Genomic DNA, 13,319 nt, shown 5'->3' on the forward strand with positions numbered 1-13,319 from the left:
TGGTTAAGCTTTAGAAAAATGTTTGGTTGTGCGAAATTCGTGAAAGATCTATTAACTGGAAGGAGGAATTTGAATAATGATAAGAACATAGATTTGAAAGAATAATGCAATCATCCAAATGAAACTTCCACCAAATCTTAAGGATCCATGAAAATTCACCATTCGTTAATCCACGATATTTTTTAGTGCTACTGAAACTCATACAATTAACTCATTCCTATATCTCAATACTATGCTAAATTCATTCCAGCTATCCTAATTAAATTCATCACTAATCTCTAGTTCCGATTTAGTGACAATGTTGTGGCTACTGAATTATTAGAATGAGAATAATGAAGATTACACTAAGAGTTACCTTCAGGTCACCTAATTAACAAATACTGAGAAATGTAAGGTGTGCCCCCCGTCCCTATTGCATGGCACCCGCCCCTTGTTCTTTTTCTTTCTCTGGGACGGCCATCTTAGGCCATGGGGCACCCACCCCATAATGGTGGACCCGTCCCTTATATTTCCCCCCCGTCCCTTATATATATATATATATATATATATATATATATATATATATATATATATATATATATATATATATATATATATATATATATATATATATATATATATATATATATATATATTTGGTTTCTTTAAGATTAAGGGGGCGTTTGCCCCAAGCCCTTGTGGCCCCCTCCACAAATTCTTTCTTCCTTGTTCTTCTATTCCTTCGCTCTCAGAACAATTTCTCCAGAATTGATTCATAGTTTTCCCAATAAATCACCAATACATAAATCATTCATCACATATTCATCGATTTAATTAACTCGAGCAATATCATTTACAGAATCACGAATCAACACAGTCATTCAACCTTCATCGACATAAATAATTTATCATCAATTTTTTCAGAAAACCACATAACAACAAACACCAAAAACATACACAACACAAAGATAAATTTTATAACCCAAACCCCACATATTATCGATCATATTCCCGTTTATAGAGCTTGAACCCCACCCCTTACCTTGGATTGAAGGTCACTCTAACGGTTTCCGATTCGATCTAGCTATTTGTCTCTGATTGCACTCTACGTATTCTCCTCTTCCAACCCTTGTGCCTCTTCACTCTTACTGCCTCTTTTCCACCAAAACTCTTGCTCTGCTAGAACCTAACGTCACTACTGCCACTTATATTCCCTCCTTATTCAAAACCTAATAAAATATTCTATTATTTCATTTGGTCTTATTGGGCCTACTAGTTAATACCTCCAAATTACTACAACTACCACAATTAAGCCAAATATAAATAATCATTTATAATTCTACTATTATTACCGATATTATTTTCTACAACTTCATCAATCCATCAGTTAAACAAGGGTTAAAAGTACAAAACCCCCTTGTAATATAGGCGAAATTCGCTTTTCCCCCTGTAAAGTTTTTTTACATACATCCCCTTGAAATATAAAAATACTATGTCTTTTTCCCCCTGAGTGTAAAGTTTACCCCCCTGTAATATTTTTTGTTTGATTCCCCCCCCCCCCCAATTTTGGTGTTTAAATTGCACGCTTAGGGGGGTAATTGAAACAAAAAAATATTACAGAGGGGAAATAAAAAAAAATATTACGAGGGGGTAAAGTGAATTTCGCCTATATTACAAGGGTGAAAAGTGGTATTAACCCATTAAACAATACCTCATAGTGATAAGCCGATAATTCCCAACTCCAACTAATTACAATAAATAAATCCTTTTGTTTGGTTACTCCACTTTGGATGCTCCTTCTTCAACTTTGTTTGGCTTGATCCCTCTACGCTTGCTTCTCCCATCTCTGTTGGTTTCTCTCTTTGACTTCATGAGTTATTTCTCCTCTCTAGTACGATTAATCTTTTTAGTTGTTTCTTTCTTTTTGTTGGTTATGGTGTTAGTTACTTTAGTTTGATTTAGTGTTTCGAAAAATCTCAATCTTTAATGTTTATGTAATGGATGTTTGAGGGGATATGTTGAATAATATATATTAGAACTTTTGTTATAATTGGACTAATAATAGTTTAGTCTATTTATATTTTATTATATATATTCTATTCACAACTCCTGTTTTTTATAAGTTATGCTATTCATATTATTGAAACCACAACCTCTTACTCTTTCTCCTACTTTATTATCTTTATTGTCAACACTATTTCTATAATATATAGAGTGGAAAAACTTAGCATGCCTTATTGTGAATGCAACTTCTATTGCATATACACTTACATAAAAACACGAGTTTATAGGGGATTTCCCTATTCTAGAGCAATTGTTAAAGAAGCTTCTATGAGAGTTTTTTTTTAAATGTCAAATAACTTCACATATTGTCCATCCAATTAAATTCTACTTAATATCATAGCAATTTGCACAAGAATTTGTAAATTCTTTAATAAGTCTTTAATGAATCTCTTATGTAACCCAACAAGTCCTAGGAATCTTCTCACCCTCTTAACATAATTCTGAGACAGTGCTTTATCAATAACTTCAATTTTTCCTTATCAACTTCCAAATCTTTCTTGGATATTTTGTGTATAAACACTAGTCCATCTTGCACCATGAAGTGACGGTTAAGGGTGGGAGTATGGCATACCAACTACTAGAGGCATGCGACATAGCCTCTACAGGCCCAGGTCATGCTGCACTTTTTTTAAATAGAAAAGACCTAAGTTTTTTTACAAGTATGTTTAGCTAAAAAGGCTAGGCCAAGGGCCATCAAAGAAGGCTTTTAAGCCTATTTGATCGCCCTATTTAAATAAACACGAACAAATTTATTATTATTGTATTGTATTTTATACATTAAATTAAAATACAAAAAATAAAACTTAGTTACCTTGAAGAACTTATGAAAAATAAGTTTAACAACCTTATGAGCAATATCATAAGTTGTTAACATAAATAGTTTTCATAAATTCTCTTAAACATGTAGTATCACAAAACTTATGTTAGTAGGTAAACTCAAATGAGTTAATGAAAATAAGCATTTAGTTTCACTGAGCTTTTAATTTATTAGTCTATTTAACATTAGTTGAATTGCTTCTTTACAAATGTTCAAATGAAATAGGCTTTTAAGTAGGCTAGTAGGCCAATCAGGCCGTCAAAAAGGTCAGGCTTAAGCCTAAAATAAGCCTATGATAGGCTACATGCCAGACTTAGGTTGTGAATTTTTTAGTAGGCCAGACTTAGGCTTGGCAAAGTCTATCTCGACCATGCCTATTCCCACCCTTAGTGTCGATTTTCCAAATTAAGTATCAAATTTATTTTTTCAAATATTTTTATATATATTTTTAAGATTTTTCAAGAACTTATGGAATGACTCTCCAAATAATAAAAAAATCATACATAAAATATCTAATATTTTTTACTTAAGTTACAAAAAGATTTTCATTAAGCACTTGTGAAAAGTTGATGGAGCATTGCAAGATAAAAAATACATCCTTCAAAGAGCAAAAATGATTTTCTCTTGATCTTTATGTAATGTAGCAATATTATTATACCTAAAATTACCATCTTAGAAAGCAACACAATTCTTGCCAAACTAACTTATCAAACATTTGATAAATAAAGGGCAATGGAATGTGATCATTGTTAATAACCCATATTATTTTATTGTAATCCATATAAATTGTTCAACTAGAAATAGTTCCTATTAGAATCAATTCATTTTTAACTACATCGATAATTAGGACTCCATCTTTATTGAGTACACATTGAATACGACTTACTCATACAACAACTAAAGCAGAATAAATGATCCTTACATCTAGTTATTTAATGATTTCCATATTAGTTACTTATTTCCTAACATGATTAAACTTCTTTGATCTTCAACTATATTTTTGAAATTTTATTCAAGTAAAATTCTATGCATATAGAATATAGATCAAATTCCTCTAATATTTGACATTTTCCCACCAATTCTTCAAGTCAAGATATATAACTTATAACAACAATCTTGAATAGTATCTAACAAAGAGAAAATTATATGTCTTGTTATTTCTTAACTAGGCTTATTTCAAATCAGGTGTTAGTTTGTTCAACTCAAGCTCAAGTAAGGACTTCAATAGTGATAGGTTGTTATTATATTTGTTACCAATCAATTCTACTGAGTCATATTTTCTCAACCAAAATTTTGGTAGATCTTGTTGTGTCTCTTTCAAGTCAACTAGCTCTTCTTGTAAATGATTCATTTATTTAATATGCTTCATTTATTGGAATTAAAGTTGGTTCTTGAGAAATTTATCATACACAAAGAAATCAAAGGATTTTATAGTTGATCATTATTCATAATATTTATTAGAAGACTTTAATATATTGCGTATTATGAATGTTACTTGCTTACCATTCACCCCTATTATTTGCACTCCATTATGAACATCAATAAAAGTCCTCCTCATGGTTAAGAAATATTTTACTAAATTGTTTAGGATTTCAATATCAACTTTGAAATTAATGATACTAAAATCTACAATGAATACAAACTTGTTAACTCGGATAGTACTGAAGGATAGAAAAACACTTAGAAAGGGGGGTTTGAATAAGTGTAGTCTAAAAACTTGAACGATAAAAACAATTTGCACAGTTATTTTTATCCTGGTTCGTTGTTAACTAAACTACTCCAGTCCACCCCCACGGAGTGATTTACCTCACCTGAGGATTTAATCCACTAATCGCAACAGATTACAATGGTTTTCCACTTAGCCCGCGACTAAGTCTTCTAGAGTATCCTGATCACAACCTGATCACTCTAGGAACAAATGCTTAGACACAAGCTAAGACTTTCTTAGAGTATCCTGACCACCACGTGATCACTCTAATTACAACTTCTTAGACACAAGCTAAGACTTCCTAGAGTATCCTGATCAACACTTGATCACTCTAGTTACTTACAAATTAATGTAATCAAATTCTAAGAGTATTACAATGCTTCTGAAAAGCTATAATCACAACAGTGATATTTCTCTTAACGTTTAAGCTTAATCTCACTAATATATTATAACAGCAATGTAGTGAGCTTTGATGAAGATGAAGTTTCTGAGCTTTGAGTTGAACAGCGTTTCAGCAAGTTTTTCAGAATAAGTTCGTTCAGAATAGTTAACCTTGCTTCTCATCAGAACTTCATATTTATAGGCACTTGAGAAGATGACCGTTGGGAGCATATAATGCTTTGTGTATTCCGTACAGCATTGCATTTAATGTTTCACGCTTTTGTCAACTACCTCGAGCCTTGTTCACGCTGTGTCTACTGACGTTGCCTTTAATAGCTTCCAACGTTCCTTTTGTCAGTCAGCGTAGCCTACCACCTGTACTTTCTTCTGATCTGATGTTTGTGTATACAACGTTTGAATATCATCAGAGTCAAACAGCTTGGTGCATAACATCTTCTTGTCTTCTGACCTTGAAGTGCTTCTGAGCGTGATACCATGAGAACTTCAGTGCTTCTACTTCTGAACTCAAGTTCTTCTGATGCTTCCATAGACCCATGTTCTGATTCTGCTTTGACCATCTTCTGATGTCTTGCCAGACCATGTTCTGATGTTGCATGCTGAACCTTCCGAGTCAAAGCTTCTGAGCGTTGATTTGTGCATACTCTTTATATATTTCCTGAAAGGGAAATTGCAATGTATTAGAGTACCACATTATCTCACACAAAATTCATATCCTTGTTATCATCAAAACTAAGAATATTGATCAGAAAGAACAAATCTTGTTCTAACAAGTACGTCATCAATATTATCTTGTTGATAACATACAGATTTATTTGCTAGTTGTAAAGTGATGGTGATAGGTCTAGCTTCATAAATTAGAAATTCATTGAAATGGTCTTAGGCATCAAGTTGATGCTAGCTCATATGTCAGAGAGAGCTTTACCGGAATAGACTTTTTCTACCTCTAATCCTTTAATAATTTATTAATTTACTTTTATTAAGAAGCTATTTTCAATACTTGGGAAAATAGTGGTGGATGTATTTCAAGCACTAAATTACGTAGTTTTCCCAATTTGAGGTAGATGCAAGAGTTTTTTTTCCTCTATAATTATTGGTTGAGTTACTACTTCAGTTGCAACACTATTTTGTTCAAATGTTACAATATCTTTCTCAGATGCAACAATATTTTTCTGTGTTTTTTCATTTTTGATGATAATTTCTTCTCACATGCGGTATCCTAATTTCAATTTATAAGAACAATTTCTTTACATTGTTTTTGACCCTTACGTATAAGGTTAGAAGTGTTAATGGTGCTTGATAAAACTCCATTTTGCCTTCTATTCATAATAGTTGCTAGTTGTCCTAATTGTGTCTTTATGTTTCTTACGACTACTTTTTGGCTATGAAATTGAGACTTAGTTTCTTTCATGAGTGATTTCGAAACAACTTCAAATGAATTCTCATTGGATGTAGTCGTTTCTTGCTTATTTGGTGTTGGGAGTAACATTATTGCTAGTAGTGTTGTTATTGTAATATTGAGAATATTGGGGGATAAGCATGTCATATATGTTATGAAGCATATACAATTTCTTGATTGCTTCATGGAAAATTAGGATGGTTCCTCTAATCTGAATTGTAAGTTCTAGAATAAGTATTTTAAGGATATTCTTCGTAATAGTAATATATCCCTCACAATAAACACATGTTATGTCATTTGCAGTAGCATGCAAGGTTATCACTAGTTCAATTACTACAATAGATGGGAATATTGTTATAACCTTAGTCAATTATGGAATCTGATCAATTAAACCATCTCTTTCATTGATATATATAACCCATGAAACCATTCTTATATTAATCATTCTTGCATCTGTCAATTGATAACCATTAACATCTATAATTTCCACAGAGTCAAAAAGTTTAATATATGACTTGTTCGATAAAACTTTTCCATAATGAAACAGTTAAAATTTTAAGATGTTTTAATTTGGATGGAAGCCTGTATTATACAGTGAAGCATATTCCTAAGCAACTCCTCAAATTTTTCTCAAGCCTCAAAGAATTCAATTAAGCATTGACTCTACCCTTCAACGAGTATAGAAATAATCTCAATAAGATCTTATAGTATTTGAGGAATTTTAGAAATTGCTTAGAACTTCATTAAATATTTAACGAGCAATTTGAGAATATTTATTGATATTTCACTAACCTATAAATTATTTGTAGCATATGAAACATCATGATGCTATTTTTTCCAAGCCAACAATAATCAAATACTATCATTATTAGAGGTGGAAAACAGACATGACCACCCCAAAAAAACCCGCATAAAAATGAAGCAGAACAGGACAAACGTAATTGAGGGTGCGAGTCTAAAACTTAACTCGCCCAACAAAAAATAAGGGTGGGGTGAAGCGTCTCGGAGGAACTCCACCTCTAAAATCTAAATATTGCAAAAATTTATGTCAATATAAAAACCCACAAATAAGTTGCATAATAGGACGAACATACAAGAAGTTGTGAACCTAAAATCTTAGTCTATTATACAAAAAACTACAGAAAAACACGCATGCATGACACCACAAACTCATTTTGCTATACGTAATAATCACAAGTTATATATATATATATATATATATATATATATATATATATATATATATATATATATATATATATATATATATATATATATATATATATATATATAACAATGAAGAATATTCCTAAGCAGCTCCTCAAAGTTTTCTCAAGCCTCAAAGAATTCAATTAAGCATTAACTCTATCCTTCAATGAGTAAGGAAATAATCTCAATAATTATCTCATAGTATTTGAGGAATTTCAGAAATTTCTTAGAACTTCATTAAACATTTAACGAGCAATTTGAGAATATTTATTGATATTTTACTAACCTACAAATAATTTGTAGCATATGAAACATCATGATGCTATTTTTTCCAAGACAACAATAACCAAATACTTTCATCATTAGAGGTGGCAAACAGACATGTCCATCCCAAAAAACCCACATAAAAATGGGGCGGAATGAGACATATATAATTGAGGGTGCGAGTCTAAAACCTTGACTCGCCCCACAAAAAATAATGGTAGTGTGAGGTGTCCCGGAGGCACTGCACCTCTAAAGTCTAAAAATTACAAAATTTTATGTTAATGTAAAAATCCACGAAATAAGTGGCGTAATAAAACGAACATACAACAAGGATTGAGCCTAAAATCTTAGTCTATCATACGAAAAACTACATGGAAAACGGGCATGCGTGTGACACCAAAAACTCATTATGCAACACCTAATAAGCACAAGTTTGATTAAACAATTATATATATAACAACATCAAATTCCCAAAAATTATGATTTTTATAGATTTAAATCAAATTTCTAAAAATGCAAGAAATGTTAAAAATGAAACTTAGAGTGTGATAGAAATATTAAACTTAAATTAAAACCTTGTGTCATACTTGTAAATAAAAAGTTATACTATTTTATTTTGAAGATTATTGTGATACACAATATAATTTTAACTTAAACAGAAATTATGAAAAAACATATAGTAAAAGTATTATTTGATAAAAATATTAATAAAAGAATAGGAATTCATGATACGATCTATTTTAGGAAGTGATTCCATGAAAATAAAACTGGAGAAAATATCATTACTCCTGAAGAAATGTTAAATTAAAATCATTAAATAAAATAAAAATTAAAAGACAAGATTTGAACATAAACAATAGTGATCTATTAAAAATATAAGGATGTCGGTTTGTACATGCTATAATAAATTGTGTAATATTTTTAAAATCTAGAATATGATAGTTTGTATGTTGAAATGTATTTATATGCTAAAATTGGTGTGAATTTGTATATACAAGGTAAAAATTTAATGAAACTATTTTCCTAATCAAATAATGTATTGATCATAATTTTGCGAGATAATTCGCAGATATATTATGCGTACTAATCAGGAGTACAAGGTTGATCACACGACATGTCTATAAACAATTGAGCAGGATCACAATTATAATGGATGAATCGAAGCGTTATACAAAAGGCTAGAATTCAATACCTACCAAATATTTTAAGTATTATTGCATTGTTTTTATATAAAATTTAAATCAGGAGCATAAACTGTTTGTTGAAAATATTATGCAGTAATGAAGTTTTGTATTCAATATACATTTGAAAGAAATATGTATTAAGTATCATACCCAGGAAAGTCAGAACAGTTTGTAGCGAAGATCGAGCAATATCTTATGAAGATAAAATTATATGTCTTGTTTTTCTTAACTAAGCATATTTCAAATCAGGTCTTAGTTTCTTCAACTCAAGCTCAGGTAAGGACTTCAATAATGATAGGTTGTTATTATAATTGTCACCAATCAACTCTACTGAGCCATATTTTCTCAACCAAAATTTTAGTAGATCTTGTTGTGTCTCTTTAAAGTCAACTAGCTCTTATTGTAACTGATATATTTCTTTAATAGGCTTCATTTATTGGAATTAAAGTTGGTCATTGAGAAATTTATTATACATAAAGAGTCAAAGGATTTCATAGTCGATTTCATTGTTGATGATAATTTTCTCTCACATGCGGTATTCTCACTTTCCATTTATGACAACAATTACTTTGCATTGTTTTTAACCCTTAGGTATAAGGTTAGAAGTGTCAATGGTGCTTGGTAAAACTCCATCTAATTGTCCTAATCGTGTCTCTATGTTTCTTACGATTATATTTTGGCTATGAAATTGAGACTTAGTTTATTTCATGAGTAATTTCAAAACAACTTCGAATGAATTCTCATTTGATGTAGCAGTTTCTTGCTTATTTGGTGTTGGGAGTAACATTGTTGTTGGTAGTGTTGTTGTTGTAATATTGGAAATATTGGGGGATGAGCATGCCATATATGTTATGGAGCATATACAATTTCTTGATTGCTTCATGGAAAATTAGGATGGTTCCTCTAATCTGAATTGTAAGTGCTAGAATTAGGATTGTAAGGATATTCTTCATAAATATTAATTTATCCCTCACAAATAACACATGTTATGTCATTTGCAGTAGCATGCACGATTATCACTAGTTCAATTACTACAATAGATGAGACTAGTGTCATAGTCTTTGTCAATTATGATATCTGAGCAATTAAACCATTTCTTTCAATGATATATAAAACCCATGCAACCATTCTTGCATTAATTTTTCTTGCATCAGTCAATTTGTAACTATTAACATGTATAACTTCCATAAAGTTAAAATTTTTAATATATGACTTGTTCAATATTACTCTCCCACAATGAAACATTTAGAATTCTAAGATGTTTTAATTTGGATGAAAGCTTGTATTATACAATGAAGCATATTCCTAAGCACCTCCTCAAATTTTTCTCAAGCCTAAAAGAATTCAATTAAGCATTGACTATATCCTTCAACGAGTAAGGAAATAATCTCAATAATGATCTCGTAGTATTTGAGGAATTTCTTAGAACTTCATTAAATATTTAACGAGCAATTTGAGAATATTTATTGATATTTCACTAACCTACAAATTATTTGTATGATGCTATTTTTTCCAAGACAACAATAATTAAATACTATCATCATTAGAGGTGGCAAACAATCATGTCCACCACAAAAAATCCACATAAAAACGGGGCGGAATGGGACAGATATAATTGAGTGTGCGGGTCTAAAACCTTGACTCGCCCCACACAAAATAAGGGTAGCTAGGATGAGGTGTCCTGGAGGCACTGCACCTCTAAAATATAGAAATTGCAAAAACTTATATTATTTTAAAAACCCATAAAATAAGTAGCGTAATAGGACGAACATACGAGAAAGTGTGAGCCTTAAATCTTAATCCATCATACAAAAAACTACAGGGAAAACGGGCATGCGTGACACCACAAACTCATTTTACCACCCTTAATAATCACAACTTTGGTTAAACAATTATATATATAACAACATCAAATTCCCAAAAATTATGATTTTAATAGATTTAAATCAAATTCCCAAAAAATGCAAGAGATGTTAAAAATGAAACTTAGTGTGTGATAGAAATATTAAACTTAAACTAAAGTCCTTTGTCATACTTGTAAATAAACACTTAGATTTTTTTCTTAAAGATTATTGTGATACACAATATAATTATAACTTAAATAGAAATTATTAAAAAAGATATAGTAAAATTATTTTTGATATAAATAATAATAAAAGAAAAAAAATCATGATACGATCTATTTTAGGAAGTGATTCCATGAAAATAAAATTGGAGGAAATATCATTACTCCTGAAGAAATATTTAATTAAAATCATTAAATTAAATTAAAATTAAAAGACAAGATTTGAACAGAAATAATAATAATGAACTAGTAAAATATAAGGATAACGGTTTGTATAGCAACGATGGTGTGTGACCATGCTATAATAATTACGTGTGACAATATAATATTTCCAATGCTACATTACATGCTATAATAAATTGTGTAATATTTTTAAAATCTAGAATATGATAGTGTGTACAATGAAATATATTTATGTGCTAAATTTGTTGTGAATTTGTATATACATGGTGAAAATTTAATTATACTATTTTCCTAATCAAATATTTTATTGATCATGATTTTGCGAGACAAGCCGCAAATATATTATGTGCGCTAATCGGGCGTACAAGTTTGTTCATACGATCGACATGTCTATAAACAGTCGAGCAGGATCACAATTATAACTGATGAATCAAATTGTTATGCAAAAAAGGTTAGAATTCAAAAAGTTGTCCACAAAGAGGAAAAATGAAGCAAAGATTTTCTAAGCAAGATCACTGATAATAACGTGAAGCTGAACAAATACATGTTTATTTTATAATTTATTGTTGGATAAGGCGAGCTAATGTCTCGACCATTTTGTAACTCCTTTAAATTCTCTTTTGAAATTCATCGGCGTTGCTCCTTTCCCCTGCGTGGACAGGAGGAACCTCAACTCTTTCAAAACTTATACATAGATATGCAAGAAAGGAAAGCTACACGCAAATCCACAACAACTCTGCGTGACTTAACACAAGTCCTCACTGGGGGGATCACGTCAACGCCCATCAAACCACTGTGAAAGCCCACCACAAATTTATTAAAACTCTCCAGCCACCTCAACGCCTATCAAAGCGCTCTGAACGTACGCCACTAACTCATAAAGAGCTCTCTAGCCGCGTCAACGCCCATGAAAGCACTCTGAATTCCCGTCGTGAACGCATAAGAGCTCTTCGGCCACGTCAATGCCCAACAAAGCGCTTTGAACGTACACCGCGAACTTATAAAAGCTCCCCGGCCTCATCACGTCAACGCCCATCAAAACACTCTGAACGTCCGTCGTGATCTTGACAAAGCTCTTCGGCCTCATCACGTCAACGTCTATTATGGTGCTCTGAATGTTTACCAGTTGCGAACCCACTGCATCTTCCCTAGGATGATGTTCTCAGTTAAAAGACCTAAGCAATGAAACAATCCACTCTTACAGGCTTTATGCTTGGGGGGGGGGGCCTTATGTGCATTTTGGGAAAATTGCTATCTCGGATAAAAGACATAAGCAAACAAATAGTTAACCCTTAGAGACTTCGTGTTATGGGTGCTTATGTACATTTGGGGTCTCTAGCCCAGATCGGCGACCGACCCGCTAATAGCGCTTCACACTTATTAAGCCTCACACTTGGGGGACTATGTACATCGCGGGTTTGAGAAACCAGGAGGGGACCTTCATCTGCTCAAAATTAAAATTGTCTCGACCTTTCGAGAGGAAGAATAACTAAGAACTTAAGCGCTCCGCTCTTGTAGGCCTCACGCTTGAGGGACTATGTACATTTAGGGTGTCTAGCCCAAATCATCGACTAAGCCGCTAATAGAACTTAAGCGTTTCACCCTTATAAGGCCTCATGCTTAGGGGACTAGCTACATCCCAAGTTTAAGAAACTAGGAGGGGACTTCCTTCTGATTGGAATCAAAACTGTCTTGAACTTCCGAGTGGAAGAATAACTAAGAGCTTAAGCGCTTCATCCTTGCAGGCCGCATGCTTGAGGGACTCTGTACATCTAGGGGTTTAGCCCGGATAGACTACCAAGTCGGTCGACAGAGCCAGACCACAAAGTAACTACCAAGTCGACCAACAAAGACAAACCACAAAGTAACTACCAAGTCGGCCAACAAAACCATACTACAAGTAACTACCAAGTCGACCAACAAAGCCATGCCATGAAGTAACAACCAAGTCGGTCAAGAGAGCCCGACCACAGAGTAACATCTTGTCCGACCAAGAAATCTCGACCACAGAGTAACATCCTGTCCGACCAAGAGAGCCCAACCACAGA

The sequence above is a fragment of the Vicia villosa genome, linkage group LG1 (assembly GCF_029867415.1).
Source record: "Vicia villosa cultivar HV-30 ecotype Madison, WI linkage group LG1, Vvil1.0, whole genome shotgun sequence".
NCBI classification, from domain to species: domain Eukaryota; kingdom Viridiplantae; phylum Streptophyta; class Magnoliopsida; order Fabales; family Fabaceae; genus Vicia; species Vicia villosa.